At 48.4% G+C, this 14,777-nt stretch overlaps 1 protein-coding gene across 4 annotated transcripts in view; it reads right to left on the reverse strand.

Annotated features, from left to right (window-relative positions):
* Positions 1-14,777, reverse strand: part of LOC129854122 (tetraspanin-4-like) — a 110,030-nt gene that overhangs the window by 47,666 nt on the left and 47,587 nt on the right. The gene's annotated exons all lie outside the window — the stretch shown is intronic.

Below are 14,777 nucleotides of genomic sequence, written 5' to 3' on the forward strand. Positions count from 1 at the left end.
GCTTAACGATGTCACAATGACACATCATTGGCTACCCCGTGGATGAGTAGAGACTGCATAGGGGACATGCGCTGCTGGAGTCTGACTTACAATCACTTCATGCCATGGACTGCTTACTTTGCTAAGCATTTAGAAAAGCCATACATAATTAACAGTCCTATCACCAGCTGCTGCATCAACTAGCTAGCCGAGGGGGATCCCAGTTCATTTGACTGGCAGTCCAGGCTGAGGAAATCTACTTGGCAGTATCCTCTCTGCTAGTGTATGTCATTGACTCGCAAACCAAACAGTATTAGCCATGTCACTGCTAGCAAATATTTTGAAGAGAGAAAAGGAAGCCACTAGTGAGTACTCTACATTGGTAGATGGTGTGGCCTTTCAACATTAAACTATCCTGTATTTATTCCCTATTTAAAAACACACAAAAACAAGGCCTAGGCTAGAGGTTAGACATATGAATCAGAGTCGGAGGGTTGCCAGTTGAATCTCAGGCCTTGCAACAGTGGGAATGAGTCATGAACTGGCAAGCTGAGGGTTACTGGCATTGAGTACACCATATCAGTCACTGGCCTAATCAAAAAGTGCATCGATGAAGTCATCCCCACAGTGACTGTACATACATACCCTAACCAGAAGTCATGGATTACAGGACACATCCGCACTGAGCTAAAGGGTAGAGCTGCCGCTTTCAAGGAGCGGGACTTTAACCTGGAAGCTTATAAGAAATTCCGCTATGCCCTCCGACGAACCATCAAACAGGCAAAGCGTCAATACGGGACTAAGATTGAATCGTACTACACCGGCTCCGATGCTCGTCGGATGTGGCAGGGCTTGCAAACTATTACAGACTACAAAGGGAAGCATAGCCGCGAGCTGCAAAGTTACACGAGCCTACCAGATGAGCTAAATTACTTCTATGCTCGCTTTGAGGCAAGCAAGACTGAAATATGCATGAGAGCATCAGCTGTTCCGGACGACTGTTTGATCATGCTCTCCGTAGCCGATGTGAGTAAGACCTTTAAACAGGTCAACATTCACAAGGCCAGAGGGATTACCAGGACGTGTACACCAAGCATGCGCTGACCAACTGGCAAGTGTCTTTACTGACATTTTCAACCTGTCCCTGACTGACTCTGTAATACCAACATGTTTCAAGTAGACCACCATAGTCCCTGTGCCCAAGAACACTAAGGTTAGCTGCATAAATTACTACCAACCCGTAGCACTCACGCCTGTAGCCATGAAATGCTTTGAAAGGCTGGTCATGGTTCACATCAACACCATTGTCCCAGAAACCCTAGACCCACTCCAATTTGCATACCGCCCCAAAAGATCCACAGATGATGCAATCTCTATTGCACTCCACACTGCCCTTTCCCACCTGGACAAAAGGAACACCTATGTGAGAATGATATTCATTGACTACAGCTCAGCGTTCCACACCATAGTGCCCTCAAAGCTAATCACTAAGCTAAGGACCCTGGGACTAAACACCTCCCTCTGCAACTGGATCCTGGACTTCCTGACGGGCAGCACCCAGGTGGTAAGGGTAGGAAACAACACATCCACCACGCTGATCCTCAACATGGGGGCCCCTCCTGTACCCCATGTTCACTCATGACCGCATGGTCAGGCACAACTCCAACACCATCATTAATTTTGCCAATGACACAACAGTGGAAAGCCTGATCACCGACAACAATGAGACAGCCTATAGGGAGGTCAGAGACCTAGCCGTGTGGTGCCAGGACAACAACAACCTATCCCTCAACGTGATCAAGACAAAGGAGATGATTGTGGACTACAGGAAAAGGAGGGCCGAGCACGCCGCCATTCTCATCGACAGGGCTGTAGTGGAGCAGGTTGATAGCTTCAAGTTCCTTGGTGTCCACATCACCAACAAACTATCACGGTCCAAACACACCAAGACAGTCGTTAAGAGGGCACAACAAAGCCTATTCCCCCTCAGGAGACTGAAAAGATTTGTCATGGGTCCTCAGATCCTCAAAAAGTTCTACAGCTGCACCATCGAGAGCATCCTGACTGGTTGCATCACTACCTTGCATGGCAACTGCTCGGCCTCCGACCGCAAGGCACTACAGAGGGTAGTGCGTACGGCCCAGTACACCACTGGGGCCAAGCTTCCTGACATCCAGGACCTCTATACCAGGCAGTCAAAGCAAGGCCCTAAAAATTGTCAAAGACTCCAGCCACCCTAGTCATAGACTGGTCTCTCTGCTATCGCATGGCAAGCAGTACTTCTTAACAGCTTCTACCCCTGTCACGCCCTGGCCTTAGTATTCTTTGTTTTCTTTATTATTTTAGTTAGGTCAGGGTGTGACATGGGGAATGTTTGTGTTTTGTTGGTTTTGGGTGTTTCTATGGTAAAGGGGTTGTTGGTGTAGTATATGGGTTTGTGTTGAGTACATGTGTCTAGCGTTGTCTATGTATGTTTAGTTGTCTAGGAGAGTCTATGGTTACCTGAATGAGTTCCCAATTAGAGACAGCTGATTTCGGTTGTCTCTGATTGGGAGCCTTATTTAGGGTAGCCATAGGCTTTCATTTGTTGTGAGTAGTTGTCTATGTGATACGTTTGTAGCCAGTGTGTGCACATCGTTGTTTAGCTTCACGATCGTTTTCTTGTTTTGTTTAGTGTTTAAGTGTTTTTGTTTCGTTTGCCTTCTTCGTTAAATAAAAAGGAGATGGCTTATTTTCCTAAAGCTGCGTTTTGGTCCGTCAATCCACCACACGATCGTGACAGAACTACTCACCAATACAGGACCAAGCGGCATGGAAAGCGGCAACAGGACCCACCTACACAGGATTCGTGGACATGGGAGGAGATACTGGATGGTAAGGGGCCGTGGGCACAACCGGGAGAATATCGCCTTCCTCGTGAAGAGCTGGAGGCAGCTAAAGCCGAGAGGAGGCGATATGAGGAGGCAGCACGGAGACAAGGCTGGAAGCCCGTGAGTACAACCCAAAAATTTCTTGGGGGGGGGCCTTAAAGGGAGTGTGGCGAAGTCAGGTAGGAAACCTGCGCCTACTCCCTGTACTTACCGTGGAGAGCGAGAGTACGGGCAGACACCGTGTTACGCAGTAGAGCGCACGGTGTCTCCTGTATGCGTGCATAGCCCGGTTCGGTACATTTCAGCTCCACGTATCGGCCGGGCTAGACTGAGCGTTGAGCCGTATGTCATGAAGCCGGCCCAACGCATCTGGTCACCAGTGCGTCTCCTCGGGCCGGCGTACATGGCACCAGCCTTACGCATGGTGTCCCCGGTTCGCCTACATAGGCCGGTGCGGGTTATTCCACCTCCCCGCACTGGTCAGGCGACGGGGAGCATACAACCAGGTAAGGTTGGGCAGGCTCGGCGCTCAAGGGAGCCAGTACGCCTGCACGGTCCGGTATTTCCGGCGCCACCTCCCCGCCCCAACCCATATGGTGCGTGTCTCCAGCCCTTTACCACCAGTGCCTAAACCACGCACCAAGCCTCCTGTGTGTCCCCAGAGTCCTGTGCGTCCTGTTGCTGCTCCCCGCACTAGCCCTGAGATGCGTGTCCCCAGCCCGGTGCCACCAGTCCCGGCACCACGCACTAGGCCTACAGTGCGCCTCAGCCGGCAGGAGTCTGCCGTCTGCACAGCGATGACTGAACTGCCCGTCTGCCAAGCGCCATCTGAGCCATCCGTCTCCCCAGCGCCATCTGAGCCATCCGTCTCCCCAGCGCCATCTGAGCCATCCGTCTCCCCAGCGCCATCTGAGCCATCCGTCTGCAATGAGCCTGCAAAGCCGCCCGTCTGCCATGAGCCTGCAAAGCCGCCCGTCTGCCATGAGCCTACTGAGCCGTCCGCCAGACAGGAGCCGCTAGAGCCGCCAGGCAGACAGGAGCCGCTAGAGCCGTCCGTCAGACAGGATCTGCCAGAGCCGCCAACCAGACAGGATCTGCCAGAGCCGCCAACCAGACAGGATCTGCCAGAGCCGCCAACCAGACAGGATCTGCCAGAGCCGCCAACCAGACAGGATCTGCCAGAGCCGCCAACCAGACAGGATCTGCCAGAGCCGCCAACCAGACAGGATCAGCCAGATCCGTCAGCTAGCCTTGAGCAGCCAGATCCGTCAGCTAGCCATGAGCAGCCAGATCCGTCAGCTAGCCATGAGCAGCCAGATCCGTCAGCTAGCCATGAGCAGCCAGATCCGTCAGCCAGCCATGAGCAGCCAGATCCGTCAGCCAGCCATGAGCAGCCAGATCCGTCAGCCAGCCATGAGCAGCCAGATCCGTCAGCCAGCCATGAGCAGCCAGATCCGTCAGCCAGCCATGAGCAGCCAGATCCGTCAACCAGCCATGAGCAGCCAGATCTGTCAGCCAGCCATGGGCCGTCCCTCAGTCCGGAGCTGCAGTCCCTCAGTCCGGAGCTGCCATTCCTCAGTCCGGAGCTGCCATTCCTCAGTCCGGAGCTGCCATTCCTCAGTCCGGAGCTGCCCCTTATCCTGGTGCTGCCCCTTATCCTGGTGCTGCCCCTTACCCTGGTACTGCCCCTTAGTCCGGAGCTGCCCCTTAGTCCGGAACTGCCCCTTAATGCAATGGGGTTAATGTGGAGGGGGGTCATTTGGAGGAAACTAAGGAGGTGGTTAGGGACTGTGGTGACGTGGGGACCACAACCAGAGCCGGAGCCGCCACCGTGGATGGAAGCCCACCCAGACCCTCCCCTAGACTGTGTAATGGTGCGCCCGGAGTTCGCACCTTAAGGGGGGGGGTTATGTCACGCCCTGGCCTTAGTATTCTTTGTTTTCTTATTTTAGTTAGGTCAGGGTGTGACATGGGGAATGTTTGTGTTTTGTTGGTTTTGGGTGTTTCTATGGTAAAGGGGTTGTTGGTGTAGTATATGGGTTTGTGTTGAGTACATGTGTCTAGCGTTGTCTATGTATGTTTAGTTGTCTAGGAGAGTCTATGGTTACCTGAATGAGTTCCCAATTAGAGACAGCTGATTTCGGTTGTCTCTGATTGGGAGCCTTATTTAGGGTAGCCATAGGCTTTCATTTGTTGTGAGTAGTTGTCTATGTGATACGTTTGTAGCCAGTGTGTGCACATCGTTGTTTAGCTTCACGATCGTTTTCTTGTTTTGTTTAGTGTTTAAGTGTTTTTGTTTCGTTTGCCTTCTTCGTTAAATAAAAAGGAGATGGCTTATTTTCCTAAAGCTGCGTTTTGGTCCGTCAATCCACCACACGATCGTGACAGAACTACTCACCAATACAGGACCAAGCGGCATGGAAAGCGGCAACAGGACCCACCTACACAGGATTCGTGGACATGGGAGGAGATACTGGATGGTAAGGGGCCGTGGGCACAACCGGGAGAATATCGCCTTCCTCGTGAAGAGCTGGAGGCAGCTAAAGCCGAGAGGAGGCGATATGAGGAGGCAGCACGGAGACAAGGCTGGAAGCCCGTGAGTACAACCCAAAAATTTCTTGGGGGGGGGCCTTAAAGGGAGTGTGGCGAAGTCAGGTAGGAAACCTGCGCCTACTCCCTGTACTTACCGTGGAGAGCGAGAGTACGGGCAGACACCGTGTTACGCAGTAGAGCGCACGGTGTCTCCTGTATGCGTGCATAGCCCGGTTCGGTACATTTCAGCTCCACGTATCGGCCGGGCTAGACTGAGCGTTGAGCCGTATGTCATGAAGCCGGCCCAACGCATCTGGTCACCAGTGCGTCTCCTCGGGCCGGCGTACATGGCACCAGCCTTACGCATGGTGTCCCCGGTTCGCCTACATAGGCCGGTGCGGGTTATTCCACCTCCCCGCACTGGTCAGGCGACGGGGAGCATACAACCAGGTAAGGTTGGGCAGGCTCGGCGCTCAAGGGAGCCAGTACGCCTGCACGGTCCGGTATTTCCGGCGCCACCTCCCCGCCCCAACCCATATGGTGCGTGTCTCCAGCCCTTTACCACCAGTGCCTAAACCACGCACCAAGCCTCCTGTGTGTCCCCAGAGTCCTGTGCGTCCTGTTGCTGCTCCCCGCACTAGCCCTGAGATGCGTGTCCCCAGCCCGGTGCCACCAGTCCCGGCACCACGCACTAGGCCTACAGTGCGCCTCAGCCGGCAGGAGTCTGCCGTCTGCACAGCGATGACTGAACTGCCCGTCTGCCAAGCGCCATCTGAGCCATCCGTCTCCCCAGCGCCATCTGAGCCATCCGTCTCCCCAGCGCCATCTGAGCCATCCGTCTCCCCAGCGCCATCTGAGCCATCCGTCTGCAATGAGCCTGCAAAGCCGCCCGTCTGCCATGAGCCTGCAAAGCCGCCCGTCTGCCATGAGCCTACTGAGCCGTCCGCCAGACAGGAGCCGCTAGAGCCGCCAGGCAGACAGGAGCCGCTAGAGCCGTCCGTCAGACAGGATCTGCCAGAGCCGCCAACCAGACAGGATCTGCCAGAGCCGCCAACCAGACAGGATCTGCCAGAGCCGCCAACCAGACAGGATCTGCCAGAGCCGCCAACCAGACAGGATCTGCCAGAGCCGCCAACCAGACAGGATCAGCCAGATCCGTCAGCTAGCCTTGAGCAGCCAGATCCGTCAGCTAGCCATGAGCAGCCAGATCCGTCAGCTAGCCATGAGCAGCCAGATCCGTCAGCTAGCCATGAGCAGCCAGATCCGTCAGCCAGCCATGAGCAGCCAGATCCGTCAGCCAGCCATGAGCAGCCAGATCCGTCAGCCAGCCATGAGCAGCCAGATCCGTCAGCCAGCCATGAGCAGCCAGATCCGTCAGCCAGCCATGAGCAGCCAGATCCGTCAACCAGCCATGAGCAGCCAGATCTGTCAGCCAGCCATGGGCCGTCCCTCAGTCCGGAGCTGCAGTCCCTCAGTCCGGAGCTGCCATTCCTCAGTCCGGAGCTGCCATTCCTCAGTCCGGAGCTGCCATTCCTCAGTCCGGAGCTGCCCCTTATCCTGGTGCTGCCCCTTATCCTGGTGCTGCCCCTTACCCTGGTACTGCCCCTTAGTCCGGAGCTGCCCCTTAGTCCGGAACTGCCCCTTAATGCAATGGGGTTAATGTGGAGGGGGGTCATTTGGAGGAAACTAAGGAGGTGGTTAGGGACTGTGGTGACGTGGGGACCACAACCAGAGCCGGAGCCGCCACCGTGGATGGAAGCCCACCCAGACCCTCCCCTAGACTGTGTAATGGTGCGCCCGGAGTTCGCACCTTAAGGGGGGGGGTTATGTCACGCCCTGGCCTTAGTATTCTTTGTTTTCTTATTTTAGTTAGGTCAGGGTGTGACATGGGGAATGTTTGTGTTTTGTTGGTTTTGGGTGTTTCTATGGTAAAGGGGTTGTTGGTGTAGTATATGGGTTTGTGTTGAGTACATGTGTCTAGCGTTGTCTATGTATGTTTAGTTGTCTAGGAGAGTCTATGGTTACCTGAATGAGTTCCCAATTAGAGACAGCTGATTTCGGATGTCTCTGATTGGGAGCCTTATTTAGGGTAGCCATAGGCTTTCATTTGTTGTGAGTAGTTGTCTATGTGATACGTTTGTAGCCAGTGTGTGCACATCGTTGTTTAGCTTCACGATCGTTTTCTTGTTTTGTTTAGTGTTTAAGTGTTTTTGTTTCGTTTGCCTTCTTCGTTAAATAAAAAGGAGATGGCTTATTTTCCTAAAGCTGCGTTTTGGTCCGTCAATCCACCACACGATCGTGACAACCCCCAAGCAATAAGTCTCCCGAACAGCTAATCAAATGGCTACCCTGACTATTCAGACTATTTGCATACCCCCCCCCCCCCCCCTCTTTTACACTGATGCTACTCTCTGTTTATTATCTATGCATAGTCACTTTAATAACCTACATGTACATATTACCTCAATTACTTCGACTAACCGGTGCCCCCGCACATTGACTCTGTACCGGTACCCCCTGTATATAGCCTCACTGTTGTTATTTTACCACTGCTCTTTAATTACTTGAACATTTCATTTTTTACATATCATTTTTTACTTACTACTTATTTTTCTTGAAACTGCATTATTGGTTAAGGGCTTGTAAGTAAGCATTTCACTCTAAAGTCTACACCTATTGTATTAGGCACATGTAACAAATAAAATTGGATTTGATACCATGTACATCTGTTGCCCTTAGGCAAGGCACTTAACACCTAAATGGGGTTCTGCACTGTTGCTGACCCTGTGATTCCAACTAATACATGGGTGTCTTTCTAGACTGGGGTTGGGAAAAAGCAAAAAGACTACAAATATCAGAATCACAATCTTAGAAAGCCTACCGTCTACTGCCATGTTGCCATTAGGCACTTAACAGCTAAAAAACTTAGGCTAACACCTACATTGCTCCAAAGCTGCTGCACTGTGGCTGACCCTGTAATTACTGCTCTCTTGTGCAGACTCTTGGAAAATGAGCAGTAGTATTCTTCTTTATGTTCCTCAACAAATATACTATTTTGGAAAAGAGGCTATACTTGACTGTGAGTACCACAAAGGTGGTGTATTTTGAGTTGTGACTAAAGCATTCTGAAAACGTTATAGCACCTCAAAAGAATGTGTATAATTAAATCGACCAGTCTCCTTGAAAAACTTTTTTCTTTATCTCCTGCATTGAAGCACATTATTGGAAGGCCAGACAGAGCCCCGTCCATGTAAGCAGAATCAGACAGATTGAGAGAAAGGGAGGCTTCCCGATGTGTAGAACGATACAGCGCATACCTCAGGAGGGGACCATTAAATATTAGAAACCTTCCCTATGTGGCAGCCAACAAGGTCGCGTTAAGTGTTTACCGCATGCTGTATCAATATATTATGGGTTTTAATAAATAATCAATCTGACCAAAATGCTTGTTTATCTATTATTTCATACCCACTAATGCGCTACTAGATATACTGATAAATAGATATCACACCCTGATCTGTTTCACCTATCCTTGTGATTGTCTCCACCCCCTCCCAGGTGTCGCTTATTATCCCCGGTGCATATATCCCTGTGTTTCCTGTCTCTCTGTGCCTGTTCGTCTTGTTTGCCAAGTCAACCAGCGTTTTTTTTCTTGCACCGATTTTTCCCAGTCTCTGTTTCGAGTCCTCCTGGTTTCGAACCCTTGCCTGTCCTGACTCCGTACCCGACTGCCTGACCACTCTGCCTGTTCTGACTACCAGCCTGCCAATCCCCTTGTACTGTTTTGGACTTGGATCTGGTTTCTGACCCCTGCCTGGCCTGACCTCGAGACTGCCTATCATCTGGTACTGTTTGGACTCGGACCTGGTTTATGAACTCTCGCCTGTCCCCGACCTGCCTTTGCCTACTCCTTTTGTTATAATAAATATCAGAGCTCTACCATCTGCCTCCTGTGTCTGCATTTGGGCCTCACCTTGTGCTCTTATAATAGATGCATCAACTGATTATGAATAACACAGCCCTTCGGCTATTAGGATGGGCTTGTGCGAACTCCTACAAAAATCAAAGCCATGTCTGTTTCCATATTGAGTCTGCTTCCATTTATTACAGCATGGAGCTCATTTTCAATGAACAATCTCATTCCGGTCCTGACATGATCATCAAGGTGGTTTATGAATCAGTTGGCCTGGCCCTTTCCATAATTGTCCCCTCCCTCTACGCCTCCTGCTGTTGCTCCACCTGTTCCCTCAACCTCCCAATATGCATCCGTGCATTCTTCTCTCCTCACTCTTCTTTCCGAGGCAGCCGGTGCTGTATTCCGCTCACAGGTCCCGCAGTGTTAACAGATTTGTCCTTTCTATATCGATGTCATTCGGACTCCCTGCTGCGCCTAACGCATTATCGTTATCTAACTAGGGTCGTCCTAATGCATTTATGCCACTGTGTGCTTAGTGTTTGTCATTCTAATACGAGTCCCCTTTCTTCGCTGGTCGTCTCGGTGTTCACTGCTCAGGCAGTAAGGCAAGGCAGCTTTCTGTGGAATTCTGGCTGGCTCAATTACTGAACAAGGGTAATAGGGATGAAAATCAGGCTTCGTCTCTCTCTCGGGAGGAGAATCAGAGCTTAAAGCCCACTCCACGCCGAGCCCCTTCCCTGATCCCTGATGCTCTTTTTTATCATTTTCCCCCTGCTTGGTTTAATACTTTAATACCTACTTGCTTCCCCTCTCCTTCCACCAGCTTCCTCGCTCTGATTTCCCCTCTCCCTCCCCCTCTTATTTCTTTCCAGCAACACTTTCAATCTGGGAGAGCCCTCCCACCCTCCTCAATTTCCCTTGTCGATAAGAAGATGGAATGTTCATCTGTGTTTATAAACCCTCTATTTTTATAGCCTGGCAGGGGAGTAGGGGCCATGTTTTCTGCCAGTGTGTGTGTGTGTGTGTGTGTGTGTGTGTGTATATGTGTGTGAGAAAGACTGTGTGTGTGTGTGTGTGTGTGCACGCGAGTTTTGAGAGAGACAAAGAAAAGGCAAGAGGGGAAAAGGAAAGCACGATACACAATTACCTATGTTCCGAAGCTCAGCAGTCAATCCTACTCCCTGTTTGATTAGAAGCCTGATCCTTCACTACGCTCGGACAACTCTTAAGATACTCAAATATAAGCTCTATCCTACAACCAAACCACTTACTGTACCTCTAGCAGTCTTTGCCTCATGCTCAACATGTCATCACCTGGTTGACATCTGTTAAACCCAGTAAGGTAATCAATCGTGTTCGAGAGGGTATGCTTGAGCAAGGCACTTGGCAGACTAGCTGATCTACGAATCACATTGCACTCCAAATGGATAGCCATTAAGTTAACGAGGTTTTTCACTCAGGCCCCCCTTCCAGCATTGGGGAACATCCCGCGCCACGTCTATTTCAATGGGCACACGACTGTTCATGACACAAACTGTTCACACCCCTCTTGTTGGGGGAGAGAACTTTTTGCACGTTTCTTCCAATTCTACACTTTTTGTCATGGGGAGGAGAGAAAATGTTGCAGTTTAAAGCACATTTTCTTGCAATTCTACACATTTTTACCATGTTTAATGTGATATTTGAGTGACTCAAACATTACACCAAAATCTATGGGCTAAAAAATAGCTCTCTAAGGAATGCAATGACTGGCGTGACAAGAGGGAAACTAATGATCACTAATGATACCCAATTTCTACTGTTACAACTTCCATGAGTAAGTTGAAAGCCAGACTGAGTTCCTTTAAAAAATATAACTTTTTCAATCATTCTTGATGGGTAATCGTTATATAAAAAAAAAAATCTCGATAGGGCCTTAAAAAGTACAATGTTAGGCACTGCATCCCAGTTCAATCACTTTCAGGAGTAGTCTTTTTGCCAATTCACTCCATTATTACTCCATAGTACTGCGACTCTGGAGCGATACGAGAATAGCTCAACTGTGGCAGGTGCTGGATGGATGTAATCATGAGGTGAATGTCGTTAGCATAATTAAATTAAAGTTGACGTGTGTTCTTGACAACGGTGACGGTTTGTCAGAAACTGCCGGTGACAGAGAACCTTTCTCAAGTTGTAAATGTGTGATTAGCATCAGCAAACCATAGTACTTATTCAGCAGAGTGGAACGTTATAGAAAGTTCAGATAGAGATGTATTGTATAGACCAGCCATGACTCTCTGTTGTGTAGAATGGAGATTTGTGTCCATTCTATCCATTTACCTTTCTGTGTGAAACATTGAAACCTTCTAAATGTTTCAGTCCCACTGAATAAGCCCTAAACTACCACTTCCAGAGTCCAGATGTATTTGGAATGGGAGACTGACCAAGAGTGGTAGGTCTGTGCATGGTAGGTGTAACGACTGTCTATCTCTTCCTCCTCATCTGACGAGGAGAGGCGAGAAGGATCGGAGGACCAATACGCAGAGTGGTAAGTTTCCATGATTCAATATAATCCACGAAAACAAGACACAATACAAAATAACAAAAGAACTAACCGAAACAGTCCCGTGTGGCAACAAACACTGACACGGAAGACAAACACCCACAAACCAACAGTGAAAACAGGCAACCTAAATATGGCTCCCAATCAGAGACAATGCAAAACACCTGCCTCTGATTGAGAACCATATCAGGCTAAATGAACAAACCTAAACATAGAAACAAATAACATAGACTGCCCACCCCAACTCACGCCCTGACCATACTAAATAAAGACAAAACAAGGGAAAATAAAGGTCAGAACGTGACATTAGGTCTGTGCATGTACTATGAATATACCGTATTATTGATAATCATGTGATTATGTGTTGGACATGCGCTGACAATCCAATTGTTATTTATTCTGCCTTATGCTTGAACATATAATAAAACAATTGATCCCCCCCCCTCCCTAAAAGGAATGGGAGACTCAATTTCTATACAGCAGTAATGGCAACCGACAAGGGGCGAGAAATGTCAATATAAAACGTATGTCTTTACACGTCCAGAGATGAACGAGTGGGTTGAAACAGCCACCCCATTTATCAAAGAGAATCCATTTATCTTCAAATTGACATTGCTTTTACTCCATGGCTTGTTCGTTTGGACATCCAGAGATTTGTACGGTGCAGTACAATCAGTCACCCTTCCATCTACATCTCTCTCTTTTTACTCGAACGTTCGCTCTTGCTCCTGTTTAGTATAGTGTGTACTATATAAACAAATCCTTGACGTTCCATTTGAATTGTTCCTGAAAAACAACAGTGCTTTCCCATGGTGCCTCTGTAACTGCTTTGCCCAGCCCTGAGAGCCTACCTCTACACTAATTAACGTTGATTCTTTTCTTATTTGCCGCAAGAAACCAGGAACTTTCACAGGCTTTGATTCCCTCCAGAGCGTATCCCACGGTGAACCAGGAGATCCACTCAGCTTGGATCAATGTCACTCGCCGGCTTAATCATTCCGAGTGGGACTCCATTGCTCCCTAAACTTGGTTCCTTTGGCGACAAGGTGTTGTAAATTAGGTAGTATCGAGCTCTTTTTCATCTGAGCGCCAGGGAGGGGAAGGGAGAAGTGCAGGGGAGTGTGTGTTCTCACTCCCTCCATCTATCTGTTCCCTCAAATGATAGAGAGACATTTGTCAGGTCAAGGGTCACCCCTCGTACTGTAAACCCTGGTGATGTTTTGTTCTTCGGCTTGGAGAACCCTTTTTGGTTCCAGGTAGAACCCTCTGTGGAAAGGGTTTTTACATGGAACCCAAAACGGTTCTAATTGGAACCAAAACATTTTTTGTTCAAAGGGTTCTCCTATGGGGACAGCCGAAGAACCCTTTTAGGTTCTAGATAACACCTTTTTTTCTAAGCGTGTAGACAGTGCCGAATTTCAACAGCGACAACTCCGAATTGAAATGTTTTTTCTCAAAGCTGCCCGGGATGTCACATGCTTACATTGAGTATACAAAACATTTCCATGACATAGACTGACCAGGTGAATCCAGGTGAAAGCTATGATTCTTTATTGATGTCACTTGATAAATCCACTTCAAATCAGTGTAGATAAAGGGGAGGAGACAGGTTAAATAAGGATTTTTAAGCCTTGAAACAATTGAGACATGGATTGTGTGTGTGTGTGCCATTCTGAAGGTTAATGGAAAAGACCAAAACATTTAAGTGCCAGGTGAACTTTGTGTCAAGAACTGCAACGCTGCTGGGTTTTTCATGCTCAACAGTTTCCTGTGTGTAACAAGAATGGTCCACCACCCAAAAGACATCCAGCCAAATTGACACAAGTGTGGGAAGCATTGGAGTCAACATGGGCCAGCATCCCTGTGTAACGCTTTCAACACCTTGTAGAGTCCATGCCCTGACAAACTTAGGCTGTTCTGAGGGCAAAGGAAGGGGGGTGTCCCTAATATACAATATTAGGAAGGTTTTCAGTAATGTATCAATACACCCGTAACAACCTAAGAATTAATAAACTTCTATTAGATCAAATAATCCTCAATAATCCGCAATACATTTTTATCTTGACTAAATTCGACACACTCATTGCTCCCCATTCAAAAACTCCTCACTTGCTTAATAATGAATGATCTGCTTAACGTGGACAGATTTGGGGTGGAGTTGACCCTCTCGCTCACCAAGAGTGGTAGGTCTGTCCATGTTAAATCTGTGCATGAACTATGAATATTCCGCATGATTGATTAATGTGATTATGTGTTGGACGTTCGCTGACAAGCCAATTGATATTTGTCCAATTGTGTTTATTCTGCCTATTGCTTGAACGTAGAAACTAATTGATCTAAAAAAGAAAAAAAGAATGGGAGACACAATTTCTCTACAGCAGTAAAGGATAGAGGCAAGGGGTGAGAAATGTTAATATAATACAAGTTACGCCTTTACGTGTCCAAAGATGAATGAGTGTGCTGGAACAGCTGCCTCATTTCTCTTCAAATTGACATAACTTTGTTCGTTTGGACATCCAGAGATTTGTACGGTGCAGTACAATCAGTCTCCTTTAATGGTTTGATGAGGAGTTGATTAGTGGGATCAGGTGTGTAATGCCAGTGGGGAAACAAAAATATGCATCCTTTTGGGTGCCCAGGTCCAGGAACTGGATTAAGACACTGTTCTAAAACAACAGGAGGAAACTTGAGGTTTGACATAATGTTGCATGACATAACATCCTGACAAATTAAAGGCAATCAATCCTAAGGACTAGTTTTTGTTAGCGGGTTGATACCGTATGTCTGATGAGAGGCATATACAGTGCTGTGAAAAAGTATTTGCCCCCTTCCTGATTTCTTATTTTTTTGCACATTTGTCACACTTAAATGTTTCAGATCATCAAACAAATCACATTTTAATATTACACAAAGATAACCCAAGTAAACACAAAATGCA

The sequence above is a fragment of the Salvelinus fontinalis genome, chromosome 4, assembly GCF_029448725.1.
Source record: "Salvelinus fontinalis isolate EN_2023a chromosome 4, ASM2944872v1, whole genome shotgun sequence".
NCBI lineage: Eukaryota > Metazoa > Chordata > Actinopteri > Salmoniformes > Salmonidae > Salvelinus > Salvelinus fontinalis.